This window comes from Rhodamnia argentea, chromosome 9 (assembly GCF_020921035.1).
Source record: "Rhodamnia argentea isolate NSW1041297 chromosome 9, ASM2092103v1, whole genome shotgun sequence".
Taxonomy (NCBI): Eukaryota; Viridiplantae; Streptophyta; class Magnoliopsida; order Myrtales; family Myrtaceae; genus Rhodamnia; species Rhodamnia argentea.
Genome location: NC_063158.1, coordinates 6683110 through 6697309, shown reverse-complemented (window position 1 = coordinate 6697309; position 14200 = coordinate 6683110). Strand labels below are relative to the sequence as shown.

The following is a 14200-nucleotide window of genomic DNA, read 5'->3' as shown; positions in this document are numbered from 1 at the left end:
AAAAATTGCGACTTTGAATTATCACTTTGTTTGCAAACTAGAGCAAATAGGCAACCGCCAAAGTTACTGCAGCAAATTTGCACACAAGGAGGGACCACTTTTCTGATAAGATTTTCACTCGAGGCTAGGAAGACAAAAGGCAAAATCAGCCCAAAAAAAAAGAAAGTGCAGAAGGATTTCAAGGATATTCGATGAAGATACAACCCAATTGCCGTTTCATTTTGAGGTTATTTCCCCAATCATGTAAGAGCAATACAAAGTCTGAACTCTGCATTTGCAGCTAAAATTTAGAAGTTGAAATGAGAGAGTTCTTTCTTTCTGCTGCTTAATTGCATCTTGGATGAGGAGAGGGACTCTAGAATGCCGCTCTAAGCAAATCGTTTGCCTGAGTTCTTACTTCGTTCGAATCGTGCTAAACTTAGATCTGCATTCTCGTGCGTGCTTGGCTCACCTAAATTAGCGTATTTGCCCCATGTTAGTCCGCGTTTCTTGAGTTACTTGTAGGCCCAATGGATAGTCTTACCGCAAGGGACATTCCTATCACTACTTGATCCGGAGTAGCTGGCGTGGGAAACAAATTGATGATTCAGAATCCTTCAAAGTTGCTGTTAGTTAAAGGAAATAGACAGAGGGTCAAGGGCGGCACAACCGGATCCATCTCCATCGTGCAAAGAAAAAATGAACAGCAGTTGTTGGCAGTGCACGACATATCTTTAGTCGAACCATACATGTTCGTCCATGGAAATACATGATGCACACTTTGGTTTGCGATGCCGGGAATGGTACAAACATGTGGAAAAACCAGGTTTATTATCCAAGTAGTCGGATCCAACCTATCTTTCGAGCGGACTAGAAAGTACGGGATGACGACGCTTACGCGATTGCAAGTGTATGTATACCAAATCAGGTTCCATGTGGGTGGAGGATAACCCACCATTGTTCTTTCGTGAAAATGATGGTTGGTGGATAAGCTGACCCTGACCTTCCATTTCTTGTAAGGTGCCTTCAACCTTGAGCAGAATGTTGATGAACGCAAACCATATTACAGGTCCAGGAAAATCTCCTGCCCATCCATTTCTACAGGAGAAACTGACATGTTTAATTGCAGACGTAGCAGGAGGAAAATTTTGCAGTATAAGATGGAGGAAACAGATCTGAGCTGTAGTATTCTCAATCAAAAACCCCCCCTGCCCGAGACTCGGTGTCCTCCTTTGTTTTGTTAACTTGCGAGGATTAGCGAACTCTGGATACCGATGACTGTTTGGTGACTGTTCAACGGTCTACGCCATTGCGTAACGCAATTCCTCAACTCATTCTCGTCTAGTCCTCCGTTATTTGCGTGGTTCACGATTTTTCAACAGGATTTCTTTTCCTTGAAATTTGTCGAGAGAGACTTGAAACAAACCCAAGAAAGAAATGGCAACACAGCCACTTGCTATGAGAAAGTTTGTTTGGCTCCATCTATGAGCCAAAACAGGCATCCTCATCGCATCCTTTCAACGTTATGTTTTGTACGCATCTTGCCATTACCGGTTACCGGGCATTGCTGTAAGTTCTGTCCATGAAAATTTATCCCTGGAAACTTGTATTCAGGGCTTCAAGGGGGGCCTTGGACGTGTGGGAAGTACAAAAGGACTGAACTATTTTTGGAAATGGTTAACAGAAGCTCTTTCTGGTTGCTGCTGTCCATGAAGCAAGTGAAGAAATTAACAATGAAGAGTCGGGACATCTGGACGGTGGAGAGGTATTATGCAATTGTTATTGCCCAAAACCATTGCGTTTTGCCTTGGTTCCTTGTCAGCAAAAGCAACAATAATGTAATCTTTCCATGGCAAGAGCTAAGTCTAACAGAGATCAAGACACCTTACAGAATCATCTTACACAGCAACTGCCCATACAGACGTGGAAGGATTATTCTAGCTCAATAATGAAACAGCTGATTGCTCAGTACCCCCATTTAGACATTAAAATATCGTCTTATTCTCTCTCTTTTCCGCATAGCTTTCCGGTACAATAATCAACAACATTAATGCCCCATTAACATGTTTAGTCAAGCGCTAACACAATCTCCAACCAAGAACAATCAATAAACAACACAAGAATCGGAGGGGGTCAAACTGGTGTCCACCCAGAAAAGTTTCATTAATCCCCAACAGGACCGGTCTTAGCCATTCGACTTGATAAGTGGGGCGGTATTACGTCGCATTTCACCGGCTTAATATACCATAAAAGGACATCCGGCGATTAAATTATGAGCTTTTCTTTGCGGCGTGTGTGACCATGTAATCGATTGGTTTGTTTTTTGTCTTACCAGTGTTGTCCATGTGCCGATTAGTTATACCGTCCAACATGCTACTGGGAGAAAGTGAATCTAAGATTGTCATAATGAGAGTCCTAGATTGGTCAAAACCATCCAATCACTTGACTGTATTACATGACCAATCATCTCTCCAGCATAGCCGGAATTCAGGAATTGCGTTTCATGACATTCAATTGTCTTCTTCGTGCAATGCTTACTCGATGGAATATGACAGGTACATACATAATGACATACTTTGGTGATCGCTGATGCCATCACATATGTCATTCACCATTTGGGTAATACATAAACCCACGTTCGCCTACCCGGATTGCTACCTTTGGTACGACTCGTGATAAATAAGTCTGCTGGCCTAAAAAGTTATGTACTATCGTTTTATCATCATCAGAGTGCAAGAATGCACTTTAACATACACCATAAGGCTCACTTCAACATGTCTCCTTCATTATGTTGGAGCCAAGAAGATCAGCAATCTCTCCTTGATTATGTTGTAATCAATAGGATCACAAAGGTCGGATGTTGCATGACTACCGAAAAATCAACCTTGCAGACAATGGTAATAATCACCAGTACCTCATACGTGCACTACTGATTTAACCATCTTTTTACCTCTCTGGAACTAATATTAGACACCATTTCCAGTATGACTATGAGTGACGACAAACTGTCGTGGATCTTCGACGTATAAAAGATTAAAAGCACCACTATATTCGAAGCAATACATGGAGAAAATAGAGGTATTTCCACCAATCTCAGACAGAAACCTAGGGCAAACAAGTGCGAAAGGAGAAGGGCAGGAGCATCGATTAGGATACAGTCTTTACCTTCTGAGTTGAATTCTCCACGAGTCAGCACTTGTATTCTGGAAATGTCTGTTGTCATTCTAGGATAGCTCGCATCAACCTTTTCTTGTTCATATCACCTTTAGGCCTTTGACACGTACAAGGAGTTTTGAAGGTCAAACCACTCAAATTGAGCACAATAAACTTTTGCATTCATACTGTCATGATTATGCCCTAAGTACAAAAGTTAAAAGATAAAGCTAGCTTATCATCCACAGTAATAACCACTTAACCAAATAATCGAAGTCTCTTCAATCAATTCTCTCGTTTTTCAACCCAAATTGAGCCAAAAGATAACTTAGAAAATTGGCATCCAACACTGGCCTTAGAAAACCCTGAAAAGCCAAAAGTCTAGGACCGCTGCTCTTCCTTAATGCCCTGTCGCTCGCACCACATGATCACCGACCGAGCATTTCGCAATTCCAATCCGTGGCAACGCCAAAATTAACACCCCCACCGCTCATCATCAATTGGGGAAGTCGCCATTCGTTTCCTAGGTCAGGATTGCCTTACCCCCAAACCCCCTCCAAGGCTGAAACACTGCGTGGCCATAACAGATGCTTGAATAATAAAGCGTGAAAATCAAATTGAGGTTTCTACTCGAACAGACACACCTTGATTGTGTTTTCTCTTTGGTCTAAAAATACTGTCTGTGTCAGTGGGATGGCAGAATTCTTTCCAGAGCTAATGAATGCGTCGAATTGCTAATAACATGCAGCCTGCAGGTTATTTTCCTGCACAATTCACGAGTGTATTGTCAGATTCTATACTGAAGTCCAATTTCAGTCAAAGCTGTGGCCGACTTAATTAACGTACAAGACCAAAGACGGTACCAAAGAGGTATATAATTCGACAAGTAGTAACACTGTCGCGACCTAAATCAAGTTTTCAGGCTAATGAATTATCAAGCTGATTATCTAATTAACTTAACTCGGACTCTCTCAAGTCCATATCAAATCACAACTTATTGTTCACTATTTAACAGGCAAAAAGATTTTCAAATCGGAGTCGCCACTAATCATTCTGTGGTAGGCTGATTAGACATATAAATAAAGTATCGGGAGAAATACTTTATTCCTACGAACCAGAGATTCATTGAGTTCGGGAACTTGGTTACGCTAATATTTCTATTAACGCCTTTTTCGGTACCTTTCATTTCAATGAAAATTATCCGAGTCGGCAATTTTCAAGGATTGTGATTTAAAGTTCTAAAGATGTAATTATTTTTTTATTTAAATGAATGATGTAATGCATGAATGTAATTGTATTTTAAGAACACAAGTCTAATGATAGGATAAATGATGACTATCCTAGTACGACATGAATGCGTAACGAATTTTTTTAGTTTTTGAATCTAAAAAAAAAATGCAAAAACAACATGAATTCTAACCTACATGTTATGCAAAAATGACATGAATTTAATTTAAATGACATGTTATATTAGAATAGACTAATCTACTAATTTAAAATGAACGTGCCTTATCCTAAATGACATATGAATGCAACATGGCATCAATGTCTTTTTGAATAATAAGACATGTAATATCATGCCAAACTATATGATATGACAGACTTTAATGACATAGCAAAACTATATGACAGGGCTAATCAATGCAGCATGAAAATGACATAATGGCTATGTGACTACAGCTATATGAAATGCATATGTAAAATAACACATTCAATCTACATGAATAAAATGTTCTAAGTTATATGCAATTTTTACAAATGAGATATTTTTGATTTTTTTATTTATTTTAATTTTTTTTTTTACGTAACAAATCAAATCATACATGATCATTTATGAAAATATTTTCCTATTCGAATTAGATAACAGATTGGATCGAGGAATCAAATCTAGTGGTTAATATTAGATATCTCGATCCACATGCCATCGAGACAAATCTCGGGGTTGAGAGTAGTTCAAATTTGCATGTTGTAGGTAGGGAATTACCCCTTTAATTCGAAATGGTTTTTCTAATCTAAAAATATGCTCAAGACATCAATAAAATTTAAATAGGCAATTATCACATACTACAATATCAACAGACAAAATGTTGCCTAAGTGAAATATCATCCAAAATCCATATCAATTCAAATAAGAAACGAACTTGAGCAAATTGAATTTACCTAATCTGAAATATTTCAGATTTTTGTATCTCGTATTCGAATCTTCTATGGATCGAGATAGCTTTCTGATCGTGATCAACAGAGGGGGGCACGACCAAGGCTCGAGATCGACGGACAGCACCACCAGATTCACGTGCACAATTGATTTGCGGACGGATCAGCAAATAAGATCGGCAATAATGCTACGGGGTTCTCGGGCTTCCGCGGTTGGACAACTCAGGTGGATCAGCGGCGGACGAAGTTGACTGGACATCCGAGCCGAGGGCTGGACAACGGGCTGCTGTAGAGGCGCCGGTGAGGCTGCAGAGACTGGAACACTGCCCGGGTTGATACGTTGGGGGAATCGGATGCCACCTGGATAGGCTCGGAATTAGTGAAATCATCATGCATCAGAATTGGACCCCATGATTAGTCGTTGATGAAGACTAATGCTGAGCGGTAGTGCCTGTATCACTTCGTATTGGAAAAGCGGGATGACGGTCAAACTAGAAAAGGACAGATCCTTCCTCATTGCGTTTGCTTCGTCGCTCGCCCTTCTTTTCCTCTCCAGTTTCTCACGCCTAGAGGGGGCCATTTGGGCCCGTGGGCCCGGAACCGGCCCAGAACCGGCCCGTTGACCAGGCCCACGGTTTCAACCCGGAACCGGGGGAACCGGCGGTTCCGGGTTGGTTCGGAACCGTGAAAATTAATATAAAAAAAAGGGGGCATGGGGGCAGAGAGCCGTTGGGCTCTCTGCCCCCGGCCCGCCACTACCCCCTTCCCCCCTTGGGCCGTTGCTTTATAAAAAAAAAAAAGAAATAAAAATAATTCTTGCCTATAAATACATATGCTTCCCCTTTCATTTTTGTCACAAATTCTCTAAACAATCTCTCGAATTCTCTCTGAAATCCTCTCAAATCGCTCAAATTCTCCCAATTCTCTCAATCCCAACTCAATTCTCTCAATCGGATTTCCGATCAATTCTCTCAAAAATGGCAAGTGGAAGCAGAAATGCTAACGAGGGCAAGATGACTATGGAAGATTCCGAGTATCCCATTCCCGAATATGATCCTCGTGAGTATGCAAGTTGGGAAGACGACGATGATAATATCAACTATGTCCCGATTCCGAACGTCGAGCACATCCCAACACAAGAAAGTCTTCATCCTCCCACCGATGTCGAAGAAACGTCAACGGCAAATGAGCCGGAACGAAAGGGCCAAAATAATACATTGGACTTGTGGCTACACTTCGACAAAGTACGTGATGAAGTCGAAGGTAAGTATAATATAAAATGTAAATATTGTTCGCAAACATATAAATTTACGAAAGGAGACGGCTACGGAACATTCCGTCGGCATTTGACGAAAAAACATCCAACGCAAGCGGGGATCGACAATACGCAACAACAAATTTCCGAGTACGCCACTTCTAATCCTTATCCTTTATTTCGTTTCACTGAAGCACTTTATAAACAAACATTAGGTGAATATGTTGCCCTTGATCATGCTCCGTTTAATACTGGTGAAAATTTTAATATGAAATATTTGATAAATACTGCGTTGGTTCCGCAAGCTGCGTTGGTTCCGCAAGCGCCAACTATTCCAAAAAATACTTTTAAACGCGAATTTTTTCATCTTTATAAAAAAGGAAAAAAATCTTTAGCAAAATTTTTTGCGGAATTCAATGGACGTGTGCATATAGGTAGCGATATTTGGAGTGATCCTTGACAAATTCATTCTTATATGGGTGTCACGTGTCATTGGATAGATGACAATTGGATGATTCAAAAAAGACTTATTGCATTCCGAGTTTTTGATGAAAGACATTCGGCTCATAATATTTATAGAATAATTAGGCAAGTTTTAGAAGAATAAAATTTAATAAATAAAGTATTTTCAATTGGTTTTGATAATGTCGCCGCAAATACCGCTTCTATTCCCGAATTAGAAAATATTTGCAAACCCACTTTTGGCGGACAATTTTTTCACATTAGATGTGCTTGTCATGTTTTAAATTTATGTGTACAAGATGGTTTACGAACTCTTGACACTTCTCTCGCCCCAATAAAAAGTGCAATTAAATTTTTATGGAGTTGTCCCTAATGTATGAAATCATGGGGAAAATTTTGTAAACAAAATGGGAGAAGGGCAAGAAGATTTCCAAAAGATATTCCGACTCGTTGGAATTCTACGTACGAGTTGCTTCGGCAAACTTTTGAATATAAAGATTTATTATGTATGTTTATTTCACAAAATATTCCCGAAATTACTTTACTTCCTCAACATTGGGACGTTTGCAAGAAAATTTTAGATATTTTGAAAATTTTTAATGATGCTACTAAGACTTTATCTGGTATTTATTATCCTACAACGCATTTATTTTTAATAGAGTGTGTTAATATTGGTAGTGTTTTTAGTGAATATGAAAATGATACCGAATTAGGTCGAACTATTTTAGTAATGCGAGAAAAATGGTTGCATTATTATTTACAAATTCCTCTTGTCTATTTAGTTGGTATTATTTTTGATCCACGTATTAAATTAGACGGTTTACAAGATTATTTGAATGTGTATTATTATGATTGTTTACATTTGGAAGATTCAATAGATATTTCAAATATATTAGGACATGTTAAAGAATCTATAGTAGCATTATATGGAGAATTTTGTAGTAGATATGGTTTAAGTGATTCTTGATCTTTACAATCTACTGCCTCACGTAGCGAAGGTGGTAGTTCACTTAGTAGAGGGTATAATATGCTTAAGAGTAGGCAAAAAAGCAAAAAGGGGCAACAGGTAGTATTTCCGAATTAGAAAAATATTTAACCACTCAATTTGAGTTTCGTGATGCGGAACATAGTACAGATTTCGAAATCCTGAAGTGGTGAAAGAGTCGCCAAATCGAGTATCCAGTTCTCGCCCTCATCGCTCGTCAAATATTAGCAACCTCTTTTTCAACGGTTGCAATTGAACAAGCATTTAGTGCTGGAGGATTAATTTTGGACTCTCGCCGTTCAAGATTAAGCCCGGACTCTGTGGAAGCTCAAGCTTGTGTCGGCGATTGGACGAAGGCGAAATATCGACACCAAGAGTTAGATCGTGAACACGAATTTTTTAGCGATGATGTTGGAGATACCACCGCCACGGGCACCACAACGGGTAGCGACGATTGACGATGATGTAAGTTGGGGTTCTCAAAGGTAAAAGAACTACATGGGCTTTGATTCTTCTATCTCCAAGAATATATGTAGGCGTTTAATGATAATTCATTAAGTTCAAACCCATTCCTTCTTTTTTTTTTTTGGCCCATATTTTATTACAATGTACAATTTAATTATATTTTATAATTTATAATTTATTATATTTATTTTATTATTTATTATTTTAAAAATTATTATTAAAAAGGAATTGGAATGAACCGGCGGTTCCGAAGCGGAACCGGAACCGACCGGGGAACCGGCCCGGAACCGGAACCGGAATTATACACTGCCGGTTCCGGTTCCACCTTTTCGTGGAACCGGAACCGGCGGTTCCACCGAACCGGCCGTGTCCGCTCACGCCTTTTCTAGTGTATCTCTCCCTCTAGTTTTTTTGAGTTGTCCGTGTAGAATCCCCTGTTCAAGTGAGAATTGCTCCCTTTTATAGCCGACGAGCATGTGCGCTTTCTAAGCGGTGGGAGAATTGATTTTAAATAAAACTATCTCGTTGAAATCTCCGTTCTTGTTATTTTACCTACTTTTCAAACTACCAAATCAAGCCAGAATCTTCTTTTTCATTCCCCTACAGATATGGATGCGTGAATATCTTTAACTGTATGGGCTCATCTTCTCTTTTTATTCGTACCCCTTTCTTTGAATCTCCTTTCTCAATCCACACCCCTCAAAGATCACGTTCTGTTGCGAAATCCTTCGCCATGTTCGACCATATGGAGAATAATATGGAGTCCATTCAACATCGGTCCGACTCAAATGTAAAATGTGAACGCATGTTAAAATAAATAAAAATAAATGAACTAAGTGCAAACTATATGCAAAATGATTTAATTATATGTATTTTTTTTTTTGTGTAGGGACTAAAATTAATCCCTAGTTTTTATGCAAATTATTAAATAATCAAAATTTAGGTGTCAATACATATTGGTCTAGCCCTAGCGTTCTGTCAAAGCGCGGCCAAAACTTGTTTCTCAAACATAACAAAGGGATATCAAAGTAAACTTTTCGATCTCCACATTCAGCAAGTTCAACTAAAGACGGATAGATGTTCTAGAAATAAACTAGAGCTGCAAGAACCACTGAGCCATTGATAGATAAGCCAGTAATACTTCTTGTAGAGGAAAATTTTATCTCGGAACTGAGTAAAAATGCTACCTAGTGCCATGGTATATGAAAGAAGTGAAAGGATGAATATCCCTTGCAGTACCTCCATGTCTTTCAGATCTCAAATCTCCATCCATGGTGGCTGGACTCGAACTCCACTTCAACATAAGTGCGTAGTTGAACTTAATCTCATTTTGTAACTTCTTCACCTGTGACGCTGATTTGCAGTAACTATTTGATACTGATGTGATTCTTCCTTCAAAAGGAGAAAATGGAGGATATGAGCTCATCCTGTGCAAAACCTTGATAAACCAAAATGGGGAAACAGGGAGAATGCTTGGTTTAAAGCATGATGACACCGAACATAAGAATCTCGAGATCGTGAAGCTCCATCATCATGCATCACTTTTGTTTTTGTTTCTACAACAAGACAACGGCAAAAGATCAATCAATTTTCGTACAGATAAACTAAGCATATCACCATACACAAGACATTGGCTCCACAGCTATCATAAACTAGAAGCAGCATCCACTGTTCATTAGCTCGTTTTGTTGAGTTCAAAAGAAAAAGATACAGAAGCCACGTGAATAACAAGGAAGGATCAGTTTCAATCTATGACCAGTGCAAGAAGCACGACAGCCAGCGAAACACAAATCCAATGTCAGGAAGACGTCTAGTTTAGCATCCAAAATTAGAATGCATCCATCCCTTGTATTCAATCAATAGCCCTGTTAACAGCCGTAGAGCACAGGGTAATCACTGTAGACGAGCTTGCGACAGTCGCAATGCAATGACCAAACAAGGACAGGAGCCCTCTTCAATTCCAGATCATATCACCATCGTTGATATCAATTTCTTGCTCAAACCTTTACATTTTCAGACATCATATCCTTCTCGTGTAACTGTAAGTAATCAGGAAACAGGATACACTTATAATAAAGAGGTGAATGCACGAAGACGTAAAGAGATTTTTAAGCGGCTTTTACTTATGAGGAAAGGAAATGGAATTCATTTTGGTAACCATCTGCAGCTTGGAGTATAATTCAGCAAAATCCACATTATAGCACGCACGCCATCGTCTTTAACCGGCAGAAGCATTCAGCTCTAGCCTAAGTTTAACCCTCATTCTTATTTCTCGACCTTGCGCATGGAAAAACGTCAGGTGGTATATCCAATGCAGAAACAAACTCACAATCGAAAGGGGCAGAAAAGCATCTGCTAATGCACAAAAACATGACAACAAGGCAGTTCCGTGGACCACTTGACGCCATTCCAGCTTCGTCTAATCCTGTCGAGTTCCAAAAAGCCGAAGCCTGTGAGCTCAAAACCTCGTGGATGAAGCAGAAGCAGCATAAAATGTGCAAAATCACCGAGCCACGGGAACACGCCAAGCAAATCGGTCCAGCACCAGAAGTAAAAGCAAAACTGACGACAAAATCATAACTTGTAAGAAACCACTACAAGGCAATAATGCTCGTCGCGCCACTCTAAGCTCTGTTCCGCCATTGACGGACGGAGGAACAATGTAAGAATGGCGAGTTAACCATCTCTCTATCCCTCTCTCTCGATGTGGGCAGATAGGACGGTGGCAACTGCCGTCCTCGCCGTCCTGGGGCGGTGGTCGTGGGTCGGGTTCCGGCGCCATCTTTGCTTAGAGTGTTGATTTTTCCACTTTTTTTTTTGGCTTGTAAATTGCGTATAAATAGATTATTACGTAGAGTGCGGAGGTTTTGCTTGTATTATTATTGAGCAGGTCCATTCTATTAAACATCCTAACTATATGGAGAAGCTGCTCTTTTCTTTGTTCTATTACATTATAAGAACACAATTTTTCTCGTTATTCGTAATTCCTCGTAAAGAGAAAAACAACATATTTTAGGAAGCCTTTTTCACATTAGCTAGTAAGTTTTGTATGGATAATAAGGGCGTGTATGATTCTGTTTTTCTATTTTTTTTTAAAAAAATTATTCCAAAGAGAACAATTTTGAAATAGAAATTCATTTGGCAACGTAATTTTATTTTTCTATTTTCAAGATAAATTTGTTGACTCATAAATAGATTTGGAATAGAAATGAGAAGTAAATTTTTTCTATTTTTTTTTATATTTGGAACAAAAACAGAAATATTTTTTTTTTCATTGCTCACTCTCCCTCTCTCTCACGTGCGATATCCCTCTCTCTGAGGTCCTTGCTGTCGGTTGCCATCCAGGTTGTCGCTTTTCGCGGTTGCCGGTCTCCACTCCACGATCCTCGGCCAATTGTCATCTTTCGCCGGTTGTCGGTCACCCGCGATTGTCAATTGCTAGTCACCGATTGCCGTCCGCTGCTAGTCCCCTCTCTCATGTATCTGCCGTTGGCGTCGTCCACCATCCGCAGGTCCTTGGATGCCGTTTGCTTATCTCCATTCACCGGTCTCCGGTCACCCCCAGTCAATTGCCCGTCTCCGATCTGTTAACCGTCATTCATCCTTCGTTGGTCGCGGTACCATAAAAATTTTTACGTTATTATCAAATAAATTCATGTTACGTGAATAGAATTTTTGTGTCGTTATCAAAAGCATATCTTTGCTTAGAAACTCGTCAAGGAAATAGAGATATAAAAATCTATTTCTACTAAGAAATAGAGTTCGTGGAAAGAATGCATGAAAAAAATGGTAGTCATTTGCGCCTTAAGTTTTCTTCGACTAGCATCTTCAACGACATGTTTAGAAACTTCGATTCCGATTGTTTCACGGAAAATATGACTATTTCGAAAAATTATTTTTCGAAAATTCATTCTTTTTAAAATTAACGATATTTTATGACATTTAGCAAAAACATGAAAACGGATAAGGAATTATTTTTCATTGTTTGGAAATAAAAATATATTATTTTCTGCAAATCATGTCAACAAATGTGGGCCATTTGTTATGGCTTAGGAGCTAGGAGAAGCTATGGACTAGCCTGGGGGGCGAATCGAGCGGGGGGGCATGGCTTCGATTGGCGTATGGATCGAAGGAGGAGCAGGAGGCCGAGAGTCTGCTGGAGTTGAAGAGGTGTTGAAAATGAGGAGACGGAAATGAACCAGCGTGTCGGATTGATGATGATGGTGTTAAGCGAGCGGTTCTCGAGAGGAAAGGAGCCGTGACCAAGATGAGAAAATGATTTTTTGCTTTCGAGAATGGATATGATTTTCTCCAATTTTAGAAAGATATTTTCCGTCGATCAAAAATTTTTTTTTTTTCTTACGGATTTTCCGCCCTCCGAAGAAACGGACATGATAATTTGTCATCATCCGGCTCGAGCGAGTTTTGGAGATCTACGTTCTATCGAACTGAACGAAAAGCGCTTTCTTATTTTCTTAACTCAAAAAATTAGAAAAAAATATTTTTTAGGAAAATTTCTATCTTGAAACAAACGGAGCCTTTGATCAGAAATTAGTTGAAATTTCTTAAGTGAAATTTTTCACATTACGCCATATCACTCCTTATTGAAAAAATAATGCATTTTTAATTTCCATCTCGATGATAATGGCATGTGCTTAGTCGGCATAAATCAGCCAAGGAATACAAACCATCCGTGGACAAAAGCGGCCCTCCGGTGGGCCTGTGCCCAACGCAGGCCATCCATTTCGAAAGAAATTCAGGCCGCCACTTCCCCCCCCCAAGACGAAATTTCGTCGCATCTCCCTCCAAATCGGATCCTTAGGCTACGTGACACGTCAGCATCGCCCCCACCAAATAATTATTCTCATTAATTACAGCTCCCCGGCAATCTAGCGAATATTGAAACAATTTACTAATCAAAAAACGAAAAAAAACAGAGCCCTCTTCGGACAACGCCAAAAAAAACCAACAAAGCTGGAACACATCCAATACTTAAAATGCAAGTTGGATAAATTAATTATAATCGCCGTTCATATTTTGTGGAAATGGATGAAGTTCATGCCAAATGCTACTTAGTGCATGCATTAAGAACTTATTTTTCTTTTCTTTCAGAGTCACTAATTGCATGAAACATTCGTTTTTATTAAAGAATGCGTTTTAACATATTGGAAAAAATCGATTTTAACTTGTGATTAGAAATTCCCCATGCGGGAAGTAAATTATAATATATTTAAGGAAGCTTTTCTCAAATATTAGCTGATAATTTTTGCACGGACGAGGATAACTTTAGTAACTTTCCCGCTTCAAAATGATTAGAATCCTGTTAGAAATTTTGAACATAATTATTCATGTTTGACATAACAAGAAAAGAGGTTTCCCATTTTCTCTCCTCAAAATACTTTATTCTTTTTCATATCAACGATTTTGGCATGTGTTTTTTTAGTCGAGAAAAATCGGCGGTGAACGCCAACCGCGGCGGGGACAAGCACCGCCCCTACGGCGGGGTACGGCGCAGTACAAGCCGTGCGCATTCCAAAAAAATTTCAGTTCGCGCCTTCCGCACGGCCAATTTCGCGTCAATTCCCCTCCAAATCGAACACCTTTTGGAGCCAAAGGCCCAAAACCACTTCGGGGCTACGCGCCACGTCAGCACTGCCCCTATTTTTTTTTAATTATAAAATACCTTTTTCGCCCCCCACAATCTGGCGAATGTTAAAGCTAAAAGAAAAGAAAAGGAACATAGAGCC

The 14200-nt window shown here is 39.5% G+C and overlaps 1 long non-coding RNA gene across 2 annotated transcripts; it reads right to left on the bottom strand.

Annotated features, from left to right (window-relative positions):
* Positions 1-2952: 2952 nt before the first annotated feature.
* LOC125316583 lies at positions 2953-11221 on the bottom strand. 2 transcript variants are annotated; one of them, XR_007199707.1, is made up of 4 exons: positions 11035-11221; positions 9693-10009; positions 3777-3896; positions 2953-3250 (listed from the first exon to the last, which is right to left on the bottom strand). It is a non-coding gene; the product is annotated as an uncharacterized LOC125316583 (long non-coding RNA). The 2 variants fall into 2 exon arrangements; XR_007199708.1 differs by lacking the exon at positions 2953-3250 and having other exon boundaries at positions 3690-3896.
* Between the last annotated feature and the right edge of the window lie 2979 nt (positions 11222-14200).